Genomic DNA, 14,445 nt, shown 5'->3' with positions numbered 1-14,445 from the left:
CGTGGGGTCCCCTTATATTTTTTAGCCAGAAAGGCTACGCAGACAACTGCGGGCCGATATTCATAGCCTAGGAAGGGGCCATGGATATTGCCCCCCCCCGGCTACAAATACCAGCCCACAGCCGCCCAAGAAATGGCACTTCTCTAAGATGCGCTAATTCTGGTACTTAGCCCCCCTCTTCCCACTCCTGTGTAACAGTGGGATATGGGGTAATATGGGGTTAATGTCACCTTGCTATTGTAAGGTGACATTAAGCCCAGTTAATAATGGAGAGGCGTCAATAAAAAACACACCCATACGACTAAAGTAGATAAGCACGCCTGTTATGATGAGTCACCGAAGGAGGAAAAAACAAAATACCAGCTAAGTCCAGAAAAACCAGAGAGGTTGGCAGCTATCGGATTGCAGACCCCTGGACCTATTCACAACAACTAGCAGTAGCCGTGGGGGGTTCCTACGGTGCCCTAGACCCCTCGATCACAGCCGGAGAACTAAATAGCCTAAAGACAGAAAGGGGAAAAACTAAACTGCCCCAGAGCAGACCCCAAAGCAATAGGCAGCCACCAACATATAATGACGGTGAAGCAAGATGAAAACACTAACACAGATAGAAAGATAGGTTGAGCAAATGATGGGGCCCAAGCTAACTACATAGGACAGGATAGGAAAGCTGCTGTCTGCCATCCGCAAAAACCCTATCAAAATGAGCCAACCGACTGATAGGAAAAACAGGCCCTGAAGTCGCTAGGCTTCAAAAGACTATATCAGCACTCAGGTATATTCTGAAGACAGAGCAAAAGATCAACAGATCAGAGACAAAAATGGAATTCAGCTCACCCCCGGCCGGGGATGGCAGAACTCCCAAAAAACAAGGCAAAACAAAAACAAAACTGAAGAGTACAAAGCAGAGCAGAAAAACTTAGCTTTGAGATGCAGGAATCAGACTGGTCTACAAGAATCCAGCAGGAAAATCACCAGCCAGGAAGAAGGGCGTCGGCAGCCTTATATCCAGTCCTCAATTCCAGCTACCCAGTCATCATCTAGCTGCCCAGGTGTTTGGTAATCAGCCTAACTACCTTCCTTCACCAGAGGAGGGAGTTCATCAGACCTCAATGGTGAAGGGAAAAATGAACTCACAACAATACCTCCCCCTTGAGGAGGGGTCACCGAACCCTCATCCATGCCACCAGGGCGATCCGGGTGAGCCCGATGAAAGGCACGCACCAATCTTTCGGCATGAATATCAGAGGCAGAGACCCAGGAATTATCCTCCTGACCATAACCCTTCCACTTAACCAAATGCTGGAGTCTCCGTCTAGCCAGACGGGAATCCAGTATCTTCTCTACCTCATATTCCATGTTACCTTCAACCAATATAGGGTCAGGAGGTGCCACCACAGGAACTACTGGTTCAACAAACCTCTTCAACAAGGACTTATGAAACACATTATGAATTTTAAATGTGACAGGAAGAGCCAACCGAAAAGAGACCGGATTAATAATCTCCAAAATCTTGTAAGGTCCAATAAATCTAGGCTTAAACTTAGGACAAGCCACCTTCATAGCGATATTTTTTGATGACAACCAAACCATATCACCCACCTTAAACTGGGGACCAACGGTCCTACGCCGGTTGGAAAACCGCTGGGCCTTTTCCTGGGAGAGAGACAACTTATCCACTACTTGGTCCCAGATCTGGTGCATTCTCTCCACCACAGTGTCAACACCTGGGCAGGCAGAAGGCTCCACCTGCCCTGAAGAAAATCGAGGGTGAAAACCAAAGTTACAAAAAAAAGGTGACATCAAAGTGGCAGAACTAGCTCTATTATTTAAAGTAAATTCGGCCAAGGGCAAAAATGAAACCCAATCATCCTGATCGGCAGAAATAAAACATCTCAAATACGACTCCAAAGTCTGGTTTGTTCTCTCCGTCTGCCCATTGGTCTGAGGGTGAAACGCAGAGGAGAAGGACAACTGAATTCCCAGCTTGGAACAGAAAGTCCTCCAAAATCTAGACACAAACTGAACTCCTCTGTCAGATACAATGTTCTCAGGAATCCTGTGTAAGCGAACCACCTGTTGCAAAAACAAGGGCACCAACTCAGAGGAAGATGGCAACTTAGGGAGTGGTACAAGATGGACCATCTTAGAGAATCTATCACAAATCACCCAAATAACAGTCATTCTCTGAGAGACAGGCATATCAGAGATAAAATCCATTGAAATATGGGTCCATGGCCTCCTGGGCACCGGCAAAGGCATCAACAAGCCACTAGAGCGAGAACAAGGTTTAGACCGGGAGCAAGTCCCACAGGACTGCACAAAATTCCTGACATCATGAGACAAGGCGGGCCACCAAAAAGAGTGACTCACCAGATCTCTAGTACCAAAAATACCTGGATGACCAGCCAATGCAGAGCAATGAACTTCAGACATCACTCTCTTCCTCCACTGGTCAGGAACATACAACTTTCCACTGGGACAACGCTCAGGTTTGTCCTCCTGAAACTCTTCCAGAGCACGTCTCAAATCGGGCGAGATGGCAGAAAGAACTACCCCCACGCCTAAGATGGTAGCAGGCTTAGTCACAACAGGAGAATCAGCAAGGAAACTCCTAGAGAGGGCGTCTGCCTTGACATTCTTAGTGCCCGGAAGAAAAGAGACCACAAAAATCAAAACGTGTGAAAAACAAGGCCCACCTAGCCTGTCTAAGATTCAAGCGCTTGGCCGACTCCAGGTAAATCAAATTCTTGTGGTCAGTAAGGACCACGACTTGGTGTTTGGCTCCCTCCAACCAATGTCTCCACTCCTCAAATGCCCATTTCATGGCCAACAGTTCCCGATTCCCCACATCATAGTTACGTTCGGATGGGGAGAACTTTTGGGAAAAGAAAGCACAAGGATTCATTTTAGATGTCACAGGATCTTTTTGGGACAACACCGCTCCTGCACCAATCTCAGAAGCGTCCACCTCCACCTGAAACGGGAGTGAGACATCAGATTGCCGCAAAACCGGAGCAGAAGTGAATCTTCGCTTCAGCTCCTGAAAGGAAGAAACAGCCTCCGGAGACCAATTCAGCACATCAGCACCCTTCCTAGTCAAATCCGTCAATGGCTTGGCAATACCAGAAAAATTAGCTATAAATTTCCGATAAAAATTAGCAAAACCCAAAAACTTCTGGAGGGCCTTCAAAGAAGTGGGCTGAACCCAATCATAAATGGCCTGTACCTTGGCCGGGTCCATTTCAATAGTTGACGGAGACAAAATAAATCCCAAAAATGAAATCCTCTGTACCCCAAAAAGGCATTTCGATCCCTTGACATACAGGGAATTCTCCCTCAAAATCCGGAACACAGTCCGAACATGTTCCACATGAGAGTCCCAATTCTTGGAGAAGATCAAAATATCATCCAGATAGATAATCAAAAATTTATCCACAAAGTCTCGGAATATATCGTTCATGAAGCACTGGAAGACAGAAGGGGCATTAGTGAGCCCAAAAAGCATCACCAGGTACTCAAAATGTCCCTCCGGAGTATTAAACGCCGTCTTCCATTCATCCCCATGCTTAATGCAAATAAGATTATACGCCCCCCTGAGGTCAAGCTTGGTAAACCAGCAAGCACCTTTAACTCTGGAGAATAGATCAGAAATCAGGGGTAACGGATACTGATATTTAACAGTAATTTTGTTGAGGGCACGATAGTCAATACAAGGCCTTAATGAACCATCCTTTTTAGCCACGAAAAAAAAACCCAGCACCTAAGGGTGAAGAGGATGGTCTAATATGACCCTTCTCCAATGCCTCCTTAATATAGGATCGCATAGCCTCGTGCTCGGGTACAGATAAATTGAAAAGCCGACCCTTGGGGAATTTACACTCCGGGTTCAGCTCAATTGCACAGTCATAACTCCTATGAGGAGGCAAAGACGCAGACTCATTCTCACTAAATACATCATAAAAGTCAGCCAAATAGTCAGGAACATCATGCGACTGGGGAGAGGTGGAGAAAACAGGAGCATCACTAAGGGCACACCGACAACCCCAACTCACCACAGACAAAGATTTCGAATCCAGAACTGGATTATGGATTTGCAACCAGGGAAACCCCAGAACAATGGTATCATGCAAATTGTGCAACACCAAAAATCTGCAATTTTCTTGATGGTCTGGGGCGACCCGCATTACCACCTGGGTCCAAAACTGAGGTTTATTCTTCGCCAAAGGAGTAGCATCAATACCCCTCAAAGGGATAGGCGTCCGCAGAGGTGTCATAGGATATCCACAACGTTTAGCAAAATCCAAGTCCATCAGGTTAAGAGCTGCTCCTGAATCCACAAAAGCCTTGGCAGAAAATGTGGACAGGGAGCAGATCAGAGTAATTGCCAGAAGAAACTTAGGTTGAACACCACCCACAGAAAACGTGTGTGCACAACGTTTCTCTCGTTTAGGGCAGACAGAAATAATATGCGAGGCATCTCCACAAAAAAAACACAGCTTATTATGCCTTCTGAACTCCTGACGTTGCGCCCTAGACAAAACTCTATCACATTGCATAGGTTCAGACATTTGTTCAACAGGTGGCAACATCTCTTGTGTAGTTTTGCGTTCACGTAAACGCCGATCCACCTGAATGGCTAATGACATAGAATCGTCAAGACCAGAGGGAACAGGAAATCCCACCATAGTATCTTTTACAGTTTCTGACAAACCCTTCCAAAAGAGGGCTGCCAAGGCACCATCATTCCAGGTAGTAAGGACCGCCCACTTTCGGAATTTTTGACAGTACAACTCTGCCGAATCCCGACCATGGCTTAATGCCAACAGGGTCTTTTCAGCCTGATCAATAGCATTAGGTTCATCATACAACAACCCCAAGGCTTGAAAAAATGCGTTCACATTATTCAGAATAGGATCAGGTTTCAAAGAAAACGCCCAATCCTGGGGATCGCTGCGCAGCAAAGAGATGACAATTTTAACCTGCTGCGCGGAGTTCCCCGATGAGTTAGGCTTCAAGGCAAAAAATAATTTACAATTATTCTTGAAATTCAAGAATTTAGACTGATACCCAAAAAACACATCAGGAGTGGGAATCTTTGGTTCAGCAGCATGTGAATGAGCAAGATAGGTGGAAATTCCCCGCACTTCAGCAGCGAGCTGCTCCACACGATCAGACAATTGCTTCATCTTCATTGAGAGAAAAATTCCCCCTACGGCCTCAGAGATATAGAGGAAAAAATATGCACACACAAAAAAAAAAATTCTGACACTTTTTTATTTATTTATTTTTTTTTACAATTCTCTCCTGCTATTGCGTACCCTAGGATCTGCGGTATGGCTGGTGATTCTGTTATGATGAGTCACCGAAGGAGGAAAAAACAAAATACCAGCTAAGTCCAGAAAAACCAGAGAGGTTGGCAGCTATCGGATTGCAGACCCCTGGACCTATTCACAACAACTAGCAGTAGCCGTGGGGGGTTCCTACGGTGCCCTAGACCCCTCGATCACAGCCGGAGAACTAAATAGCCTAAAGACAGAAAGGGGAAAAACTAAACTGCCCCAGAGCAGACCCCAAAGCAATAGGCAGCCACCAACATATAATGACGGTGAAGCAAGATGAAAACACTAACACAGATAGAAAGATAGGTTGAGCAAATGATGGGGCCCAAGCTAACTACATAGGACAGGATAGGAAAGCTGCTGTCTGCCATCCGCAAAAACCCTATCAAAATGAGCCAACCGACTGATAGGAAAAACAGGCCCTGAAGTCGCTAGGCTTCAAAAGACTATATCAGCACTCAGGTATATTCTGAAGACAGAGCAAAAGATCAACAGATCAGAGACAAAAATGGAATTCAGCTCACCCCCGGCCGGGGATGGCAGAACTCCCAAAAAAACAAGGCAAAACAAAAACAAAACTGAAGAGTACAAAGCAGAGCAGAAAAACTTAGCTTTGAGATGCAGGAATCAGACTGGTCTCCAAGAATCCAGCAGGAAAATCACCAGCCAGGAAGAAGGGCGTCAGCAGCCTTATATCCAGTCCTCAATTCCAGCCACCCAGTCATCATCTAGCTGCCCAGGTGTTTGGTAATCAGCCTCACTACCTTCCTTCACCAGAGGAGGGAGTTCATCAGACCTCAATGGTGAAGGGAAAAATAAACTCACAACAGACGCCCAGATCCAAGTGACGCCCTCGGTCTCCTATAATAAAAAGTAAAAAAGTAAACCAACTGTATACTCCCTGTCGAACGCAGTCCAATTAATAACGAGTGTCCCACGACGATTTCCACTATAGAACAGTGACATCAGGTGATGTAATTGCTCTATAGAGCCTCCCAGTGATGAACTGACAGGAGACAATGGCTCATGCAGTGCATCACTGAGGTTACCTGAGTTCAGGCTCTCACTTTACAGCAATGCTGCGTGAGAATTAGGGTTGGGGTTACGGGACCTCTTTCCCGGCGGCGGAGGGATACATCGCGGAGGATTATCTCCGCCTGTCATTTCATCGCTGGAGCCCCTGTAGAGCACTGACATCACCAGATGTCAGTGTTCTCGTACGCTGAAACGCGCGTCGGGGCTGGCACATCCCGGGGACCCCTGCAGCATAGAGGTACTTAGCTTTTATTGATTATTTTTTTCACAGCTTATTTTAGGCATTTTTTACACCTTTGAGTCACCTCTATTGTGTTTAGTTGAGCTTCAGGTTGCCCTCTTATTTACCACACATATATATTTTTTTGCTGCACTATATATATAATTTTTTGCTGCACTGTTTTTGCATCAAGCACTTTTAAAGTACTAATTTGGAAGTACATTATTGCATGGTCACTTTATATATGTATTCATTTATTTACTCATATAATGTACCCTTGCACGTGTATTTGCATTTTATTGTACATTTTTTGTCCCCGGTAGTGCCTTATACATGGCATTGGCCCTTTTCCCCCCTTTTTATATTTCATTTATTCATATGTATGATAATTATCAATAAATAAATTTTGGATATTTTTTCGGTGTTTTCGTTGTTTTTATTCAACACATTAGCCAGATGATGGGACTACTACTGTCCCATCATTGGCTAATGTGTCAATCACTGTCAGTGTAGCAGGCACAACCCGATGAGACATACAGTCCCATCGGACATTGCCTGCATAGACATACAGCCCCACAGACCCCCGCACAGCCCCGGCCAGCCCACAGACCCCCCCCTGCACAATCCCCGCAGACCCCCGGACAGTCCCAGCAGAACTCCAGACAGCCCACAGACCCCTCCCCCGCACAGCCCCGGCAGACCCCCTCTGGACTGCACCACAGACCCCCAGACAGCCCGCAGACCCCCCAGCACAGCCCCGCAGACCCCCCACACAGCCTCGGCAGACCCCCGCACAGCCCCACAGACCCCCGCACACACATAGGCCCATACACGCACACAGTCACCGCCCACACTCCTCTCCTCCCGATCTGCAGCGTTTCATCCGCAGCAAAACCGCAGAGCTTTTTCAGACCTGCGGCTTTGTCGCGGATGTGCCCGACTCAATGCAAGTGAATGGGTGCAGAAACGCTGCAGATCCACACAAAGAATTGACATGCTGCGGAAATGAACCCTCAGCGTTTCCGCACGGATTTTTCCGCAGCATGTGCACTGCGTTTTTTGTTTTACATAGGATAACATGGTACTGTACAACGCAGGAGATTCTTGCTGCAGGGCCGGATCCGCAGTAGAATCACCATCGTATGCACATGCCCTTAGGGTGTGTGCACACGTTGCAGATTCTGCTGTGCAAATTTAGCTAACTCTGCTGGTAAATCCGCTGGTCAAATGACCTGTGTATTATCTGCGGATTAGCCTGCATTTTGACACCTGGTGATGGAGCAGGTGCCAAACCGAGAATCCGCACAAAGAAGTGACATGCTGCGGATTTAAAAGCGCAGCTAATCCGCTCGGAATAATCTGCAGCATGTGCTCTGCGTTTTTCAATTTCCATTGACTATAAAGGTACTGTACAACGCAGCAGTAACTGCTGTGGATCCGCAGGGCCAAATCCACAACTTGTGCTTGAGTCTGTAGGCTGTGCTGATTATGGCAGTGCCTCAGCACTGTTGCTCTGACAGCAGCTATTTGCAGCCTCTCTTCCCCACAGCAGTCTCTGCTGCACTGGCCGACTACTACACCACTACAATAACACAGTTAGCCACACCCAGTACGGCTCACTCAGTCTCCTTTCCGATTGGCTGTATCTGTTGTCAGTCATACGGAAGGCCAATCAGCGTAGTGTTTGTGATGTTACGGCTTGTAGCTAATTGGATTATCCGTTGATGTTTTTGAGAGCTCTGATTGGTTCACGTGCACGTCACTCAGCGCAGGCCGGGGGTGGTGGCAGGTAGAGGCCGCCGTAGTACAGGAGCATCAGTGTGCGGTGCTGGGACACAGGAGTCTGGGCAGTAGGAGCAGGACACCGCGGAGGCACCGAGGCCTACAGCGGAGCGGCTGGTAAGGGCACGGGGTTGGGGCTGTGTGAGAAGCGCACCTGTGTACGGGGGAAAGGGGACGGTCATATGGGGCGTGCAGCCAGTCACTGCCTCTGCGAGGTCCTGGCCGCAGTAACCAGGCCACTCGTGTGTACAATGGGGCTCCTTCTCGTGGCTGAGCGGTGCCATCCTCACAGGGTACTGGTATACTGCAGAGATCAGAGCCTGTCCCCCCTGTGTATATACCAGGGGCAGCTGGTGCTGCAGAGATCAGAGCCTGTCCCCCCTGTGTATATACCAGGGGCAGCTGGTGCTGCAGAGATCAGAGCCTGTCCCCCCTGTGTATATACCAGGGGCAGCTGGTGCTGCAGAGATCAGAGCCTGTCCCCCCCTGTGTATATACCAGGGGCAGCTGGTGCTGCAGAGATCAGAGCCTGTCCCCCCTGTGTATATACCAGGGGCAGCTGGTGCTGCAGAGATCAGAGCCTGTCCCCCCCTGTGTATATACCAGTGGCAGCTGGTGCTGCAGAGATCAGAGCCTGTCCCCCCCCCCCCCTGTGTATATACCAGGGGCAGCTGGTGCTGCAGAGATCAGAGCCTGTCCCCCCCCCCCCCTGTGTATATACCAGGGGCAGCTGGTGCTGCAGAGATCAGAGCCTGTCCCCCCCTGTGTATATACCAGGGGCAGCTGGTGCTGCAGAGATCAGAGCCTGTCCCCCCCTGTGTATATACCAGGGGCAGCTGGTGCTGCAGAGATCAGAGCCTGTCCCCCCCTGTGTATATACCAGGGGCAGCTGGTGCTGCAGAGATCAGAGCCTGTCCCCCCCTGTGTATATACCAGGGGCAGCTGGTGCTGCAGAGATCAGAGCCTGTCCCCCCCTGTGTATATACCAGGGGCAGCTGGTGCTGCAGAGATCAGAGCCTGTCCCCCCCTGTGTATATACCAGGGGCAGCTGGTGCTGCAGAGATCAGAGCCTGTCCCCCCCTGTGTATATACCAGGGGCAGCTGGTGCTGCAGAGATCAGAGCCTGTCCCCCCCTGTGTATATACCAGGGGCAGCTGGTGCTGCAGAGATCAGAGCCTGTCCCCCCCTGTGTATATACCAGGGGCAGCTGGTGCTGCAACATTTTTTTTTTTTTTTTTTTTCTTTGCTCCATGAATCGGTTGCAAAATCTCTCCCATGTGTGTATAAGTGGGCTCTGGGTCCCTACGTGGTGGCTAAAATTGCAGTTGTTCAGATCGGCTTCTTATAAGAAGTTGGGTAACTGGCCTTGCTGTATAGTGCTGTAAAGCTGCACAACCGTGCAGTGTATTACCAATGGAATGGGTTTTCTCTGCCATCAGTTTGTAAACCACGCCAGGCGGCACAGGTTTAGTTGCGACACAGGGTCGCCTGTCACTAAAGAGGAAGATGAATGGCGTATGCTTTTGCCCTTCATCTTCCACGCAGTGGACTCTGCTGATGAAGCCATGGGCTGGCTTTTCTTTTTAATATATGTGGTGCCATAGTTGAATCCAATACTTTCAGGGTTTTGATGCATGGAAGCAGTGTGTGACTGTTTATAAATCCACCTTGATTTACATTTTTTTTTTTTTTTTTTTTTCCCTTTGCGGTAAACTCCAAGTGATCGTGTGGTGATGCAGCCTTAGGGTCCCTTTACATTTAGCGATGCACCAGCGATCCCGACAACATTATGACCCGGTCAGGATCGCTGGTGCATCGCTAAATGGTCGCTAGTGAGCTGCCTCACAGGCAGATCTCACCAGCAACGCAGCAGCGGGCGTTACTTACCTGTCAGACGAGGCGATGAAGGCGTCCTCCCGCCTGCGTCCACGCCTCTCTCAGGACGTTCTCGCGCGATCACCGATAGCCAGCGGGGGAGCCGGTGACGCTTTAGCGATATCGCTATGTGTGAAGCCCCCTTTAGTCAATGCAGACATACACCTTGGATTACAGATGGCCAATTGCTATATCTACACTCTCCTGTCACGTTCATTCTGAGCTTGGCTACAATGCCCCAGTTTTCAGTTGAGAGCTTATCTTCTCTGCGAACAAAAGGTGCTGACATTCATACTACCTGATTGTTCCTTCCCCTAATATCTGCGTCTGAGAAACCCCCCCCATGCATATGTGATGGATGGCTTTCTCACCGAAATCTGTAGCATCAGTGAACGCTTCTCTGTGTAAGAAGTCTGACACTCTGGTCTTTGCCGGATGTGTTCTGCTGTAATCTATTTGTTTGTTGGCAAGATTCTTCCCAAAATAAAACCATTTGGGACAAAGGGATTTGCACGTCTGGACTTTGTGGCACATTTACACGTCTCCTTATGAGATTGGTCTGTTATAGTGTTGAGCATTCCGATACCGCAAGTATCGGGTATCGGCCGATATTAGCGGTATCGGAATTCCGATACTTAATTCCGATACTTTTGTCATATCGGATTCCGGGATCGGAATCGGAATAGGAAGTTCCCATCATGCTATGAGCCTGCTTGCTTTGATTAAGCCAATGGGAATCCTCCGAAGTGTGGGCACATCCTGTTAGGCATGTAGGCATGTTAACTATTGGCATGGCTGTGATTGGCTGCCGAAATGATGTCATGATGCACTATAAAAGCCACCGCAGCCGCCATTTCTGGTCACTCTGCTGTGAATTCAGTTAGGGACAGGCTGCTGTAGAAGACTGTGAGGGACAGTTAGAAATAGCGATTCCACCAAACATCTAGTGCTTTACCCAGGCTACATAAACCACCACTGTAGCGTTCTTTGCCCTAGCAGCAGTGTTCACAGCTGTCTGCAAGGGCTGTGTGAGTGCAGCTCACGCTGTGGAGTGGGTCCTGCAGCCACGTCAGGCTGTAGGCCACCCAGTGTGATCACTGCTGCCTCATACATCTTTTATTTTTTGAGCTGCATTTTTTACATAATTTCAATCTAGTGTGCTTCCATCCGTATCCATATACGTTGGTTGCAAACACTAGTAGTAGACAGCGGAGCCTTTCTGCAGCCTTTCAGTGCTAGTGTCCACTTTGCTGCACTGTTCACGGCTGTCTGAGAGGTCTCTGACTGTGTGTGAGTGCAGCTCACGCTGAGTAGTGTGTCCTGCAGCTACGTCTGGCTGTAGGACGCTCAGCGTGCGTCACTGCCTCACACATATTTTTATTTGAGTGCAGCTCATTTTTTCTTCTATTAGTGTGCATCCATCCGTCTCCATCTACGGTGGTTGCAAACACTATATAGGAGTACACAGCGGAGCCTTTCTGCAGCCTGTCAGTGCCAGTGCCCACTTAGCTGCACTGTTGACGGCTGTCTGAGAGGTCTCTGACTGTGTGTGAGTGCAGCTCACGCTGAGTAGAGTGTCCTGCAGCTACGTCTGGTTGTAGGACGCTCAACGTGCGTCACTGCCTCACACATATTTGTCTTTGAGTGCAGCTCATTTTTTCTTCTCCTATTAGTGTGCATCCATCCGTATCCATCAACATTGGTTGGTTGCAAACACTATATAGGAGTAGATAGAGGAGCCTTTTTTTCTGGCTTGTGCCCTGCCGGCGCAGCCAGATTAGTATTACCCAATTTTTTGGGAGCCTCATCTTTTGCATTGTAGGTTACCTGCCTGCATTGTAATAGCTCCAAAAAGTTGGTGATACTATCAGTTTCAATTCTTTGTTCACATACTTTGAGTTTGTTTCAAACAAAGAAACCACATAAAAAGTTCACCAAACACTACATTTTGAACTTGTGTAGGCCACATCAGCTCCTATTAAAGTCTAGTCCACACACACACACTTCATAAAATTAGTGTTTCTTGTACCTGTAACCAGCTGTTCAGGAATAAGCACACTAAGGCCCCCCTTTGTACTTTTTTGCCTATCTTAAGCAGTCTTGCAAGATGAAGAAGGCAGGGAGTAAGGCGCGGGGGCGTGGGCGTGGAGTTTCTGCAGGGAGAGGACGTGGGGATTCTGCAGGGAGAGGACGTGGGGATTCTACAGGTAGAGGACGTGGGGATTCTGGGCCTGCTGCGGGCACCAGTGGATCAGCATCCCCCAGTTTTAGCAGGCAACAGTCCTTTATGCGCAGCTTTGTAGGACCTCAACGTACCCCACTGCTGCGGGAGGAACAAATTGAAGCCGTTGTCGGATGGATGGCAGCTAACGCATCGACTTCAATTACTTCCGCATCCTCTCAGGGTCAGAGCACCGAAGAGCAACCATCTGTCTCTTCACCACCTGCCAAAGTGCCCAGGCAGTCAGAGAGACATGGACAGGAGCCATCACAGTCTCTACTTCTGTTCTCGGAATCTGATGGCTTGGAAAGAGGGGGCCAGCCAAGCAGCATTCCTGAATGTGAAGAAGAGGGAGTATGCAGTGATGCGCAACTTCTTTGTCCCTCTGAATCTGAAGAGGCGAGTGGGCCAGTGCCTATGGTCAGCACACCTCAGTACGCATCAGATGATGACGAGACTCAGTTGCCACTTTCTGGTGCGTACGGTGCTGGCGAGACAACCCCGGAGAACCAGCTGTTTGAAGAGGGGAGGGAAGATGATGAGGTCCTTGACCCATCATGGCGTGAGCAACAGGAAGGTGGTGGGAGCAGCTCTGAGGAAGAGATTCCCCTACCGGCCAAAACAGGAGGGAGGGGGAAGACTTGGTTGCCTGTACCCTCCACTTCGGCACCCGTTAGGAGCATTCCTCCTTCCAAAGGCAAACCGGGCGCTCACAAGAGTTGCAGTGCGTGGTCCTTTTTTGACACAGTTGCAGATGACATTTGCTTTGTCAAATGCAAGCTGTGTCATCAGAGAGTCAAAAGAGGGAGAAATGTCAGCAACCTCAATACCACAAATATGTGGAAACATGTGCGCACCAAGCACGAGTTGGAGTTGCAGAGACACCCTGAAGACGTAGGCCAACGTACAGCACCACCTACCACCTCTTCAGTTCGTGTTGGGCCCTCTTCCTCCAGCTCACACACTGCTGGTTCGGCTTCCTCACAGGATCGCCAAGGAAGAACCTCTGCCACTGTTGTCCGGAGACCCTGTCAGATTACACCCATAGCAGCACGCTCCCATCCATCACAGCCATCGGTAGCACAGGCATGGGATAAAAGGCGCCCTTACTCGGCAAACCATCCCCGAGCACAGTCTCTGAATGCTGGCATTGCCAAACTTCTGGCAGTTGAAATGCTGTCATTCAGGCTGGTGGACACTGACACCTTCCGGGACTTAATGGCATTGGCAGTCCCCCAATACAACGTGCCCAGCCGCTTTTATTTCAGCAGGCGAGCCGTCCCTGCCCTGCAGAAACATGTTGAGGGCAAAATAAAACATGCGCTACTAAACGCCGTTAGTAGCAAGGTCCACCTGACCACCGATGCGTGGACCAGTAACCATGGACAGGGACGATACCTTTCCCTCACTGCCCACTGGGTCAATGTTGTGGAGCCGGGTACCGATCTGGAGAGTGGCGCTGTACGTGTTCTTCCAACGCCACGGATTGCAGGACTCCAGTCTGTACACATAGACTCCTCCTCCTACTCAAGTTCCTCAGAAACAGCAGAGCAGGAGCCTGTTACGACCAATATGAGCACAGCCGTGGCCAAACGTCAACAGGCTGTACTCAAATTAATTTCTTTGGGGAATCGAAGCCACACAGCGCAGGAGCTCTGGAATGCTATCAAGCTGGAGAGCGATGTGTGGTTTGGGCCAGCGAATCTCCAGCCGGGCTTGGTAGTGTGTGACAATGGCCGAAATCTGGTGGCAGCTCTTGGCCTAGGCAACCTCACACACATCCCATGTCTGGCACATGTTCTTAACTTGGTCGTGCAGAGCTTTCTGAGGGACTATCCGGATCTTGCTGCACTGTTGCACAAGGTCCGCATAGAGTGCGCTCACTTGCGACGTTCCAGCACGGCAAGATCGCGCCTCGCTGCTCTGCAGCGACGATTTGGCCTTCCGGAACATCGCATCATATGTGACCT

General features: G+C 49.1%; 1 protein-coding gene across 1 annotated transcript in view; it reads left to right on the top strand.

Annotated features, from left to right (window-relative positions):
* The first annotated feature begins 8,340 nt into the window (after nt 1-8,340).
* Nucleotides 8,341-14,445, top strand: part of AMER1 (APC membrane recruitment protein 1) — a 28,524-nt gene continuing 22,419 nt past the window's right edge. The window contains exon 1 of the mRNA XM_073547564.1: nt 8,341-8,496. The gene's annotated coding sequence lies outside the window, so the exon portion shown is untranslated. The remainder of the gene's footprint in view (nt 8,497-14,445) is intronic.

This window comes from Dendrobates tinctorius, unplaced genomic scaffold, assembly GCF_039654945.1.
Source record: "Dendrobates tinctorius isolate UK_male_01 unplaced genomic scaffold, ASM3965494v1 ptg000154l, whole genome shotgun sequence".
In the NCBI taxonomy this organism is placed as follows: domain Eukaryota; kingdom Metazoa; phylum Chordata; class Amphibia; order Anura; family Dendrobatidae; genus Dendrobates; species Dendrobates tinctorius.
The sequence above is the reverse complement of the archived record's forward strand: the minus strand, read 5'-3'. Positions and strand labels throughout refer to the sequence as shown.